Below are 11,759 nucleotides of genomic sequence, written 5' to 3' on the forward strand. Positions count from 1 at the left end.
CACACACACAATACATACACACCATACATACAGATGCACACACACACACAATACATACACACCATAATACAGATGCACACACACACACAATACATACACATCATACATACAGATGCACACACACAATACATACACACCATACATACAGATGCACACACACACATCACCACCACCACCACCATCACTATCACTATCATCACCACCAAGAAGTAAATATGCTAAAATTAAAAAAAATAAAACAATTGTAGATACATTAGCGCTTAAGTTGGCCATTTATTATTTATTTTCTGTTTCCTCTTTTTCTAATTCTTCTCCTTGTTTTCCTGGGGGATACATGAAAAAAAGCTTTAGAGATCTACTTTGATGTCCTTATACCTTTACATGTATCACTTTATACATATTGGTAACTAACCCAGAATTATATATATATATATGTATCTATATATGTATATTCATGTTCGTTTATATGCGCAGTAATTTAGTTCCACTGATTAGTACTGATGTTTTTACTGTTTCAGGTGTCGAAATTGTACTTCTATTTAGAGCTCTGTCTTTTCTTTTAACAAATATAGTTGCCCTAAGAACTTCGATACTTGAGCACACACCTCACATTGTTCAAATATAAGTAATACAGGTCCAGAAGATCACAAGGTGAAATTACTTTTGAAACCTGTAATGTTTTTCCCTATGGATATTATGGCATCTGTTATAATTATCTTTTTGTTAGCCATTGTTCAAAAGTAGCATGCTAGCAATAAAGTCTGCTGAATTTCCTTTATCTTGGAATATTTTATTTCCATCTACTGCAAAAGGAAGCTTCTATGAGAAGCATGTAGAATCAACCTATGGGTATAAAGACAAGAACTTAGGGGCAGTTCAATGCCATGTCCATTTACCAAGTACTGGGTTCTCTCTCATAGGCTAGGGCCGATCACCTAGATAGTCAGGTGTTTTTGCCCTAGTTAACAATACAGGGCACAAATTCCATCTTGTGGAGTGCGGTTTAAATCCAATGAGAAAGTAGTTGGTTGTTCCCACAATGTCTGTGTCTCTATTGCACCAGTGAGCATATCTTGTATTATTGTAGTTAGAAAAATTCACAGGTGAGTAAGATTGTTGAATTCTTTTCCTGACCTATAACATAAACGGTACCTGCTGTTGCAGAGGGGCTGAGATTTCCGCAACTTCCCAGTCCTTTAGCCAGAGAAGGTAGAGATTTCTTGCTTCCTCGTGTTTTGATGGTGCTTTGGGATATAGGTCTCTCGAGAGACCAGCGTGGAAGGCAGTAGACAGCTGGTAAAGCCACCCCGTGATCATTCCTGGGGTCACAGGTTCCCTAGCTTGTTGTCGTTTCTTGCCCTCATTCAGAGCGCTAACGCAGTCACCTAAGCAATAATTTCAGGGGCATTTAGTTTCATTTATGAATAGTAAAATGCGAAGGTATTTCATCTTTTCCCAGATGATGTTCCTTTTCAATCTACTACTTGGTAAGGAAAAAAAAAGTTCGTTTATGCTGAGTAACCTTCTGAGGAAGTATGGTGTGGACCCATCTTAAAATCTGCATATTCTACGGCTATTGTGGATAGAAAAGTACTTCAGACACATACTCAGTGAGATATAGGCAATAGTTACTTTTGTTTGGGAAATTAGTGGTGATTTTAATCTTTTAAAAGATTTAGTTTTGTGTATTGTATGTGTATGTGTGTGCATCTGAGTATATGTATGTGAATCGTATATATGCCTGGTGGTGATTTTTAAAAATAGTATTTATCTTTGTTTGGATTTTAAAATTACTTTATAATAAATGTTGATTTTTTATAAGCTAAAAATGAAGGTTGTCTGTTTACTTAACTGGCTTTTAAAGTATTATAATGACTAGAGAATTAAAAATAATCACAGGGGGAAGAGGTTTAATTCTGACAAGAAGTAGTTTGAGAGAGTGGCATATTTGTGGTTTTTATGTCCTTGAAGAACTGCCTAAGTGAAGAGGATTAAACTTGTGATATGTTTCATTCAAAGGCATAATTTAGAATGAGGGCACAAATTACAGGGAGGGAACTTGGCTTAATTTAATAGAGAATTTATGTGAAGCAAATTTGTTCATCAATGCATTACCACTCATCACGTGTATTAAAGAGCTGTGTGTGCCTCAAGGTCCTTCAAGGTGACATTGTCGCTGTTTTTCCACATGTATTCTTGGATTTCTAATTATCTGGTATAAGTGAGAATGTCACACTGAATCAGACGGGGGGTTGAAAAACACATCGTCTCGCCTGAAACCTGAGAATGAGCATTTAGTACGGCTCCTTTGCTCTCCATCCTTCCTTTGACTGGACCCCACAGCGCCTCTCTCCAGCTTGGGATCTTCATTGCAGAGGTGACGAAAGCTACAGAGACCTTTTCTTTTTTCCATTCTCCCCATGTGCGTGAGGAAAACAATCATGACATTGCTTGCCATAGCTCTAGTTCCTAATTTATCCAATTGTTGCTCCAGTTGACCATGTGGGGATTCTACCCATGAGCATCTTTAGGCAGCATCAGAACATGACCCCAGTCACTTTTCCCTTGGAGTCCCCTCCCACCCTCTTAATAAATCTACCTTCATCTGATAATAACCAAACAACAACAGCAAGTGTGTCCTGGATTTCATACGAACGAGAAAGACCCGAGTCTGTCATCGTGGAGATGGCATGTATCGAAGTCAGGGACTTGGGTCCGAATGCTGGTGCTCCAGCATGAACGGTGTGACACTGAGTTACCTACTGAAGTCTCTCCACAGGCTTCACCCCTGGTGGATAGCCCCATACATGGGCATCCAGGAGATGCCTGCTGATGAAGTGAGTTCATGTCGCTGTCTAACAAACGCTGCCTGGTTTGTCGCTGTAGTTCTTAAATTGTGCTTCTTTAAACCTAGAGGATCGACGACAGAGTGCTCTGTGGACCTTTGTAAAGAGAGAAAGGAGTAGCAGCAAGAACTTCAGCTTTAGTGTTTTGCATAAATCAACACACACGTTGACCCTGCCTCAGGCAGCCAGCTTTGGTGAGGAATTCTGGGGAGAGCCTCAGCTTTTTCTGTACATCTCAAGGATGGCTTTAACCATAGAATATGCAGGGCTTTCCACTTCGTCTCTGAGCAGTTGAACGTCTCCTAAGAGGGATAAAGCCAAGGCCACATTTCACTATCAATAGAAAGAGCCACAGGCCTCCATCAACACAGAACATGAAAGGACCTTTCAACTCACAGACTTTACCTGCATCCAAAAAAAGTATTGAGTATTACTTTAAGCACGTGTCAACTTTAAGAACATTCTATTTCTCAAGTTGAGCATGGAGTCAGCTGAAAGCTCCAAGGGATGGAACCAGCTTGAGAGCTTGCATATGAAGTAACCTGCAGGAGAAGGCAAATGATCCCTGGCTGGACTTCTCTCTTTGGGGTTTTCATGACATCTAGACTATATCCCACTCTGCCCTCTGTTTTTTTTTTTTTTTTAAATTTAAAGCTAAGGTCTTTATTTTATTTTTTATTGTTTTTATTGAGCTATATATTTTCTTCACTCCCCTCCCTTCCTCTTTTCTTCTACCCTCTCTTATGGTCCCCATGCTCCCAATATACTGAGGAAATCTTGTCTTTTTCTACTTTCCATGTAGATTAGATCCATGCATGTCTCTCTTGGGGTTCTCATTGTTGTCTAGGTTCTCTGGGGTTGTGAATTGTAGGCTGGTTTTTCTTTGCTTTATGTCTAAAAGCCACTTATGAGTGAGTCCATATGATAATTGTCTTTCTGGGTTTGGGTTACCTCACTCAATATGTGTTTTCTAGATCCATGCATTTGCCCACAAATTTCAAGATGCCATTGTTTTTTTTTTCTGCTGTGTAGTACTCCATTGTGTAAATATACCACATTTTCCTTATCCATTCTTCGGTCGAGAGGCATTTAGGTTGTTTCCAGGTTCTGGCTATGACAAATAATGTTGCTATGAATGTAGTCGCGCACATGTCCTTGTGGTATAATTGAGCATCCTTTGGATATATACCCCAAAGTGGTATTACTGGGTCTTGAAGTAAGCTATTTTCTAATTTTCTGAGAAATCGACATACTGACATCCAAAAGGGCTGTACCAGTTTGCACTCCCACCAGCAATGCAGGAGTGTTCTCTTTGTCCCACTTTCTCTCCAGCATAAGTTGTCATCAGTGTTTTTGATCTTGGTCATTCTGACAGTGTAAGATGGAATCTCAGAGTTGTTTTTATTTGAATTTATCTGATGGCAAAGGGTGTTGAGCATTTCCTTAAGTGTCTTTCAGCCATTTTAGATTCCTCTGTTGAGAGTTCTCTGTTTAGGTCTGTACCCCATTTTTTTTATTGGATTATTTGTTCTTTTGATGGCCAATTTATTGAGTTCTTTGTATATTTTGGAGATGTAAGAGTTTATAAGAAACTTGAGCTAATAGGCCAACCTGTTTATACTAATATAGACCTCTGTGTGTTTCTTCGGAATGGAACAACTGTGGGATCGAATGGGAAAGAAAAACCTCTGTCAACAGTGTTCTCTTATGGTGGTTTTCCTCTTACAATGCAATTGCTTTGTCTTCTGGTATGTCTGTGATCTGTTGGACACTGGTATTTGTGTTTAGTGTTAAACTGGACTCGTGCTTCTCTTTGCTCCATCTGGTTATGACCATCCAGACCATGCAGAGTTCTCACCTTACAGTGGCAGCGTCTCCAGGTAACCAAGTGATGGTATATGTCTACATTGGCTTCTGTGACCTTGATCTTGTTCCTTTATTCCATTCATCTCCCTTTGGGTTTATTTCAAGAAATAAATCATTAAAGATACAGTTAAATTCTCATATCCTCATATTAACTAGTTCCTTATCTTCCTTTTCCAGTACTAGCTAGCCATGCTTCTGATTTTCAATCACATTGGAAATTCTATTTTTTTTTTACTCTACATGTATATATACGTCCATGAAATATATGCCATTGTCTTATTTCTTTAAAACTTTTAGTGAGCAGTATGGTGCAAGTAATCATTTTAATTTGAAGTGTCATTTTAACAATTTTTGAAATAGAACCACGTTGATGCTTTCTTTTTTTCATTTCAATTTTAGTTCACAAATTGCAATGAATGAATAAAGCACTTACTGCTTGCTTGGTTTTTTTTTTTTTCTCTTAATGGGTGATTACTGTATTTTAGCCTTTTCTTTGACTACTGCAAATTATGCTGTATTAAAATTCTCTCTTGCATCTTTTCATATAAGCTTTTAACCAGTGACAAACAGAAATGTTCAGTTGAAGTACTGGTGTTGATTACATATTATAAATTGCTTTGCAATTTAAACGTGGCAATTTCCGATTATCAGTATAGGGTGGGACTCCCCATTGTCACCTCTCCACCAATGCTTGTTTGTGTTACTAGGATTAATTTTGTTCCAACCTGATGTATGTGAAATGAAACTCTTATTGTTTTAAGTTGCATTTCCCTTGTTGAGCAAGGCTTAGCAAGTTTTCATACATTTACTAGTGATTAAGGTTTCTTTACAAATTGCTGCTTTGTGTATGTCTTCTATCCTCCCATTAAGTTGTCCGTCATCAATGTGAAGTTGTCAAACAATCAGCAAGGTTTGTTTATAATTGTAGGTTTAGCATTTTCACAAGCATTTTTGTTTAAAACTGAAGTATGGAGACAAGAGAACAAGTTGTTATTTAAACACAATTGTATGCATTATGGTGATTACCTTGTCTGGGGATTGTTGCTGTTTTGGCTAAATTGCTATATTTTAAATATTTCTAATTACTCCTGTGCAACTTTTGAAAATTGGCCATCTTTGTTTCATAATTTATATCTTTAAGTGGACTGTGTTCATGACTGATACCCATGGAAGTCAGAAGAGAGTGCTGAATTTACTTGTAATTTAGTTCTGGATGGTTGGGACCCATCACGTGGGTGCCAAGTCTTCTGCTCAGTCACCAAGTACTTTAAATCACTGAGCCATCTCTTTAACCCCAGCAAGCACTCTTACCTACTGAGCCGTCTCCCCAGGCCCAGAATTGTGTGTATCCTTTTCCCTTTACCCTTTCTTCCTAGGGTCCGGTACCTCTCAGCCTCACACTAGACTCACAAGTTTTGCATTTACTTCTTACATATTGAACCTGTGTTGCAAGATTATCTTAAGTTCTTCTCTCTTTGGTGAGGTCAGCATCTTTGGAACATTCCTATTCATCAAGGCACAGAATCAGGCTGCCTATCTCTTCATGCCCCACTGCCAACCTGTATCGTAAATTTGATTGGCGAATTAAATATGTCAACTGTAACATTTGATGGTATAAGAAGGGTGCTGTTATCAGTGGATCCAAATGATGTGTTTACTCTGCTGTTTCCAGCATGGTGCTTATCAGTTCCAAGCCATTTCCATCTCTAGAATTTCACTGACGAGTAGCATCTTTTGCTGGCTCAGTAACCTTCTTGATAATTACACTGAGTGTTAGCAAGCAATACAGCCAATGACTTTTTTAATCTTATATTGAATAATACTTAGAGTAGTGTCTATCTTTTATCTTCAGTGAAATACAACTTCATAAATATTTACCTTCTTGAAAAAATTGTCCATGCTAAGCAAAATTCTATGATATGCTAATAAATTTACTGTAAATTCAGCATTAATTTATTCTCTGAGATGGAAAAATTGCTATGAAAGTCAGGAAATGCTATTCACTGTTCCCCAAGTATAATTCACATTTCCTACATCAATAATGTTGTATTCATTATCATTTGCTGAGGCATTTCCCTGAACCTAAAAATATCCTTTATCTTGTCTTATCCAATGCATCCTCTGGTCCTTCATAGTTCAAAACAAATGTCATCTTCTTCACTCAGTTTTCTCCCATGCTTAAATTAATACCATTCTTCCTTTGTGACTGAATAGGTCTCATGTTAATTTTTATAAAAGCTTTGCAGTGAAGAATGTTCTTGGGCAAGAGTATCTAGGCAGTTTGTGTCAGCCTCACAGATCACACATTTAGAATTGTGAATCTAGAAGGCACCCACATCACAAAGCTCAGAATATCCAGGCAATAAGTTCCCTGCAGCGGTCCTGAAGATTACAAGGTGACTCACATTGCTTTTTTTTTTCTATTGTTCTCAGAATAGTCCTTGGTTGGAATCAAGAATTATGGTTACTTGAATGATCTATAAGTTATCTGTTACACGACTTTATTATTTAGGTGGCTAGTTGCTTTGAAGTTATGTTATTCCATATGGACAAATTTTTCATGACCTCTGCCTGCATAGCAAGTTTTTATCCCATGTTGTCAGTTATGACTATCTCTGCACCACTGGGGTCAATGCTGCCTGACTTAGGCCCTGATAGTAGTTCTTGATCCCATTAACAAAGTAAAGCTTTTCAGTGTGTACACTGATCATCTTACCCATGATCAGTGATAATCATGAGAGTTGGAATCATTGTTTTTTCATCTCCTCTCTGTTAAAGTTGGACTCTCTATGTAATCTGTGACTCAAGCATCATGTCTAGGCTTGATACAAATAGTTCAACATATTTATATGGTTTGACGTGCCAAACCCACTAAAAGAAAGAGGAATCACAATTAACCTGTAGACATGGAAACATGAAAAGCATATTTTATTTTTGAATTATTGAGGTTATTATGCAACAGAATATTGAATGAGACATCTTTCCATTATGCCTTTGCTTAAAATGTTCATTAGCTTCTCCATGCTCAAAGAACCTCATAGAGTTGCTGTGGTCTGGCCCCAGCTTCCCTCTTCTTCAGCCTATAGCTTTTTCTGTTGTAATAATTGGAGTGGCGGGGCTGCGTCCCCGGCACCCTGGCCGCCTGGCTAGCTTATGCCCCGAAATAACAACACACAAATTGTATTCTTTTAAACACTGCTTGGCCCATTATATCTAGCCTCTTCTCGGCTAACTCTCGTACCTGGACTAGCGCATTTCTAATAATCTGTGTAGCCCATGAGGTGGCTTACCAGGGAGATTCTAGCCTACGTCCATCCTGGGTCGGAGCTTCATCGCGTGTGCCCGGGAGAGGGGAGCATGGCATCTGCTCCAGAGAGCAGAGCTGTTGAGTCTTCCCGGGAGAGGGGAGCATGGCATCTCTGAGCTCACTTCCTCTTCCTCCCAGCATTCTGTTCTGTTTACTCCACCCACCTATGTTCTAACCAATGAGGCCAAGTAGTTTCTTTATTACTTAACCAATGACCTTCCTCCATCATTTTTCTCAGTTCCTGGTACACCGCACCTTCCTTCCTACACCTTGTCTTCTGATTTTCTACCACTGGGTCTTCACATATCTGTCCTACCAACCCAGAATATTGTTTCTCCTCAAGTTTTATTTTACCCAATTTCCTTTCCTTTCTCTTGTTCTTAGTTTAACAGTCAGTTACTCTAAAACGTGACTCAAACAAAATATAAAAGGCATTTTATGGTCAGTGCTTATGGTTGGAAATGCCCCTCTTTTGCAGGCCTGTTATGATTGCCACAATCTGTGTGACTATTTGATCGGATCGTGTCTTTCTCAATAGTGCAGCTCACTCGGGGCAAAGGTCTGGTTATTTTTGCTATTCTTGCTGTGTTGTTCCTTTTTGGCAGTGGGTACTCAATCTTGTACATGCTTAACAAATCCTGAGCCACTGATCTGTATCACCCCTTGGCTCATTCTTTGTATCCAGGAAGGAGCCTCATGCAGGCAGAGGCTAACAGATCAATTAGTTGCCTGGTGAATCCAATAGATGAATTACGCTTCCCAACAGGCGTCCCGACTCATTCCCATCTGCATTCAGCCTTATGGTCTAGTGAAAAGATCAGCAATGGCTTTAACGCTGAAGATTTTGAACAGTCCTTCAGCTGATTTACCCACACCCATCAAATGACTGACAAGCCCTATAAATATATTGTAGCATAAATGGCCATGCATGGGTGGGACTTTGGAAATACTTCCCAAAAAGCGAACATCTTCGATGCAGAATACCAATCCTCTATTTGCTCACAAGGAAACTTTAGGCAAGTCCTTTTGCCTAGGTTCAGTTTTCTCATTTGTTGGAAAAGATCAAGCCACTTCGCAAGGCCATAGGGAGTATTTCATGGGTAGAATGCGGATAGAGGAGAGTGGAGTGTGGACTTCAGTCCAGGGTGGGCTGTTTGCAGTGGGGAGGGAGTTTCCGCTCTCAAAGGGTGGCTTTAGACTGAGATGTTGAAGGGCATGAGATGTGATGGACAGTGTAGGGAAGGAGCAGGAATGGAGCTGATTGTATCTGCTGCCCCTCTACTTGAATAAAGGGTACCCCCAGAAAACCTGTGACTTCCCTGGTGATGAGAGCTAACCTCTTGTCACCGAAGTCCACGCTGCTGGGCGCTGCTGAATGGCTTGCAGTTCAGCCTTCTCGGATGCTTTTCAAAAAGCTTTTCCACCTTCCTTCGGAAGGACTGGATACCCAGGACAAAGGTCGCTGCTAAACTTTTAATTAAGGACAAGCCTTCTCCTTGACAGTTAGTGCCCAAGCTTCCCCGTTAATTAATCTTTAATGCAGTCAATTGGCTGACTGAGATGACAAGGGAAGGAGGTAAACACTGTTCACAAATCGATTGAGTTCTCATTGGACCCAGCATTTTGCTTTCAGAGTAGATGAAAACAATCAAAAACCTTTCTCTGGCCGGACTGCCAGAGCCTGGCTGATAAGATTACAGAACCCCCACATATTCAGGCAACCACATTTGCTTCTGCACATGTTAACTGAGGTGCCCTTGTCACAGTGATCCCCTTGAAATTGGCCCATTGGTTTGTTGTAGATCGGGGAGATATGATCAGAGGGCCAGTAAATTGGGTCTCTCACCCAGCTCCCTCTGCCCCTTTCTCTCACTTTTGTTCGTGTTGATTTGGTTATTACAGTATATTTAGACAAAAATCTCTAAGTGGTAACATTACAATTTAAATATAGTCCAGACAGGGACTTCTAAATCCTCATCTGAACGAAGTCAGTGGTGAAGCATTTGGTTGGCTTATAATCTGTGGTTCCATCCGCAGTGGGGGCTTTACTATTATACACACCAGGGTCTACAGAGTGGGGACATGAAGGGACAAAGGGACAGCATTTGCTGAAAGCTCAGTAGAAGAGCCAATCCTTGGGACTTGTCTCAGGTTTCTGAATCAGGAGCTCAGGAGAAGTCTATGGTTTGGGTGTAAGGAACTTACTAGTTCATTCTGATGCATGCCAATGTTTGAAAGCCACTGGTGGACTGCAAGGTTGGGTTTAGGTTGTAGGAAGGCTTTTCCTCACTCGGGGCATAGATTCCTGATGAAAGGTGTAAGAGGTGAATTGCTGCAATGTGGTGACTCTGTTTGAATTCCCCGTCAATGTGAGAAGCCACTTGTTCTTGTCCCCAAATGTCCTGTATTATTGGTGTTGAGCAGCACCTGACCTCTGGCTATAGAAACCATCACTTCAACTTCTTCGATTCAGGTTGTTGTGCCTAGTTTACTGAGATCAGTAAATGGTGCTAGGAGACTAGTCTTTAAGGAAGGAGAATAGGAGGACATGCTACTCCATGTAGAGAAAATTTCTCTCAGTATTGGAAAACGGTAGTTTGCTGAGGAAGGGTGGCAGGGAGGGTGCTAGCATCAATCCTAGAAAACTGGGTTGTTTCTAAGTTGACATAATATGCCACAGGGTGCTGTCCTGCCTCACGACAGAAGATGGAAAGGACCAGAGCTGGTGTTCCCTGGCCTGGGGACATGAACACCCATGTCTTCTGCCATAGAACCCTGTATGTCCTTCTGCAGGAGAGGAGACACAAAGTCCATTAAGACTCTTCCTTCCATTGAGGAAACCAATCTCTAATTCTTCCCTGAGCTTGCTGAGCATCTTAACATTCATCTCTTTGCAGTAATATCAAGACCCACAGCCAGCATCACATTGGTAATCAGGGAGCAGCCATCCTTAACTAGCGAAGATTTATATTTAGATTGTAGCTCTCAACAGTCAAGGGCAGGAGTCACATGCTTCTTGTTATTATCAGCTGATGATAGAAAAGCTTGAGTATAGGAATTAACTTCAGTATTTATTCGTGTAACTTACCAGGGATCCAAGGACTGGGGAGGGTGGAGTACAGGGTGCCCTGTGGCCAGATACTCAATAGGATAAATTGGCAGAAAATGAGATTAGATCTTTGAAGACACACCTCGTATGCCACTGTCCTATTTTGCTTCTTATTGCTGCGATAAACACCATGCTCAGAAGTAACTTGGGGAGGCAAGGGTTTATTTAACCTTACAGTTTACAGTCCATCGTGAAGGGACGTCAGGGCAGAAACTCAAAGATGCTAGAGGCAGGAACTGAAGCAGAGGCCGTGGAGGAACTATGTTTACTGGCTCCCTCGCTGGGCTTGCTCTGTCTGCTTTCATACACGAACCTGGACTACCTGCCCAGGTGCAGCATGGTTCATAGTGTGCTAGGCCCTCCCATATCAGCCAATAATAATAATAAAGGGCCCCAGAGGCTTGCCCACAGGCCAATCTGATGAAGGCGTTTTCTAAGTTGAGATTTTCTCTTCCCAAATGATCCCACTTGTCTCAGTTTGACAAAACAAAAATTTAGCACAGCTGCTAAATTTAGACTCTTGATGTAACCCCTCCCCAACTCCCATTTTTCTCAGATCCTTTCTTGTCTTCCTCCTTGCCTTTATCCTTCCATCCTTCCTTCTGTCCTTCCTTCCTTCCTTCCTTCCTTC

General features: G+C 40.5%; 1 pseudogene; it reads right to left on the minus strand.

The window, feature by feature from the left end:
• The window catches only part of LOC113457340, a 64,872-nt pseudogene that overhangs the window by 40,796 nt on the left and 12,317 nt on the right, over nt 1-11,759 (minus strand).

This window comes from Microtus ochrogaster, chromosome 22 (genome assembly GCF_000317375.1).
Source record: "Microtus ochrogaster isolate Prairie Vole_2 chromosome 22, MicOch1.0, whole genome shotgun sequence".
Lineage (NCBI taxonomy): Eukaryota > Metazoa > Chordata > Mammalia > Rodentia > Cricetidae > Microtus > Microtus ochrogaster.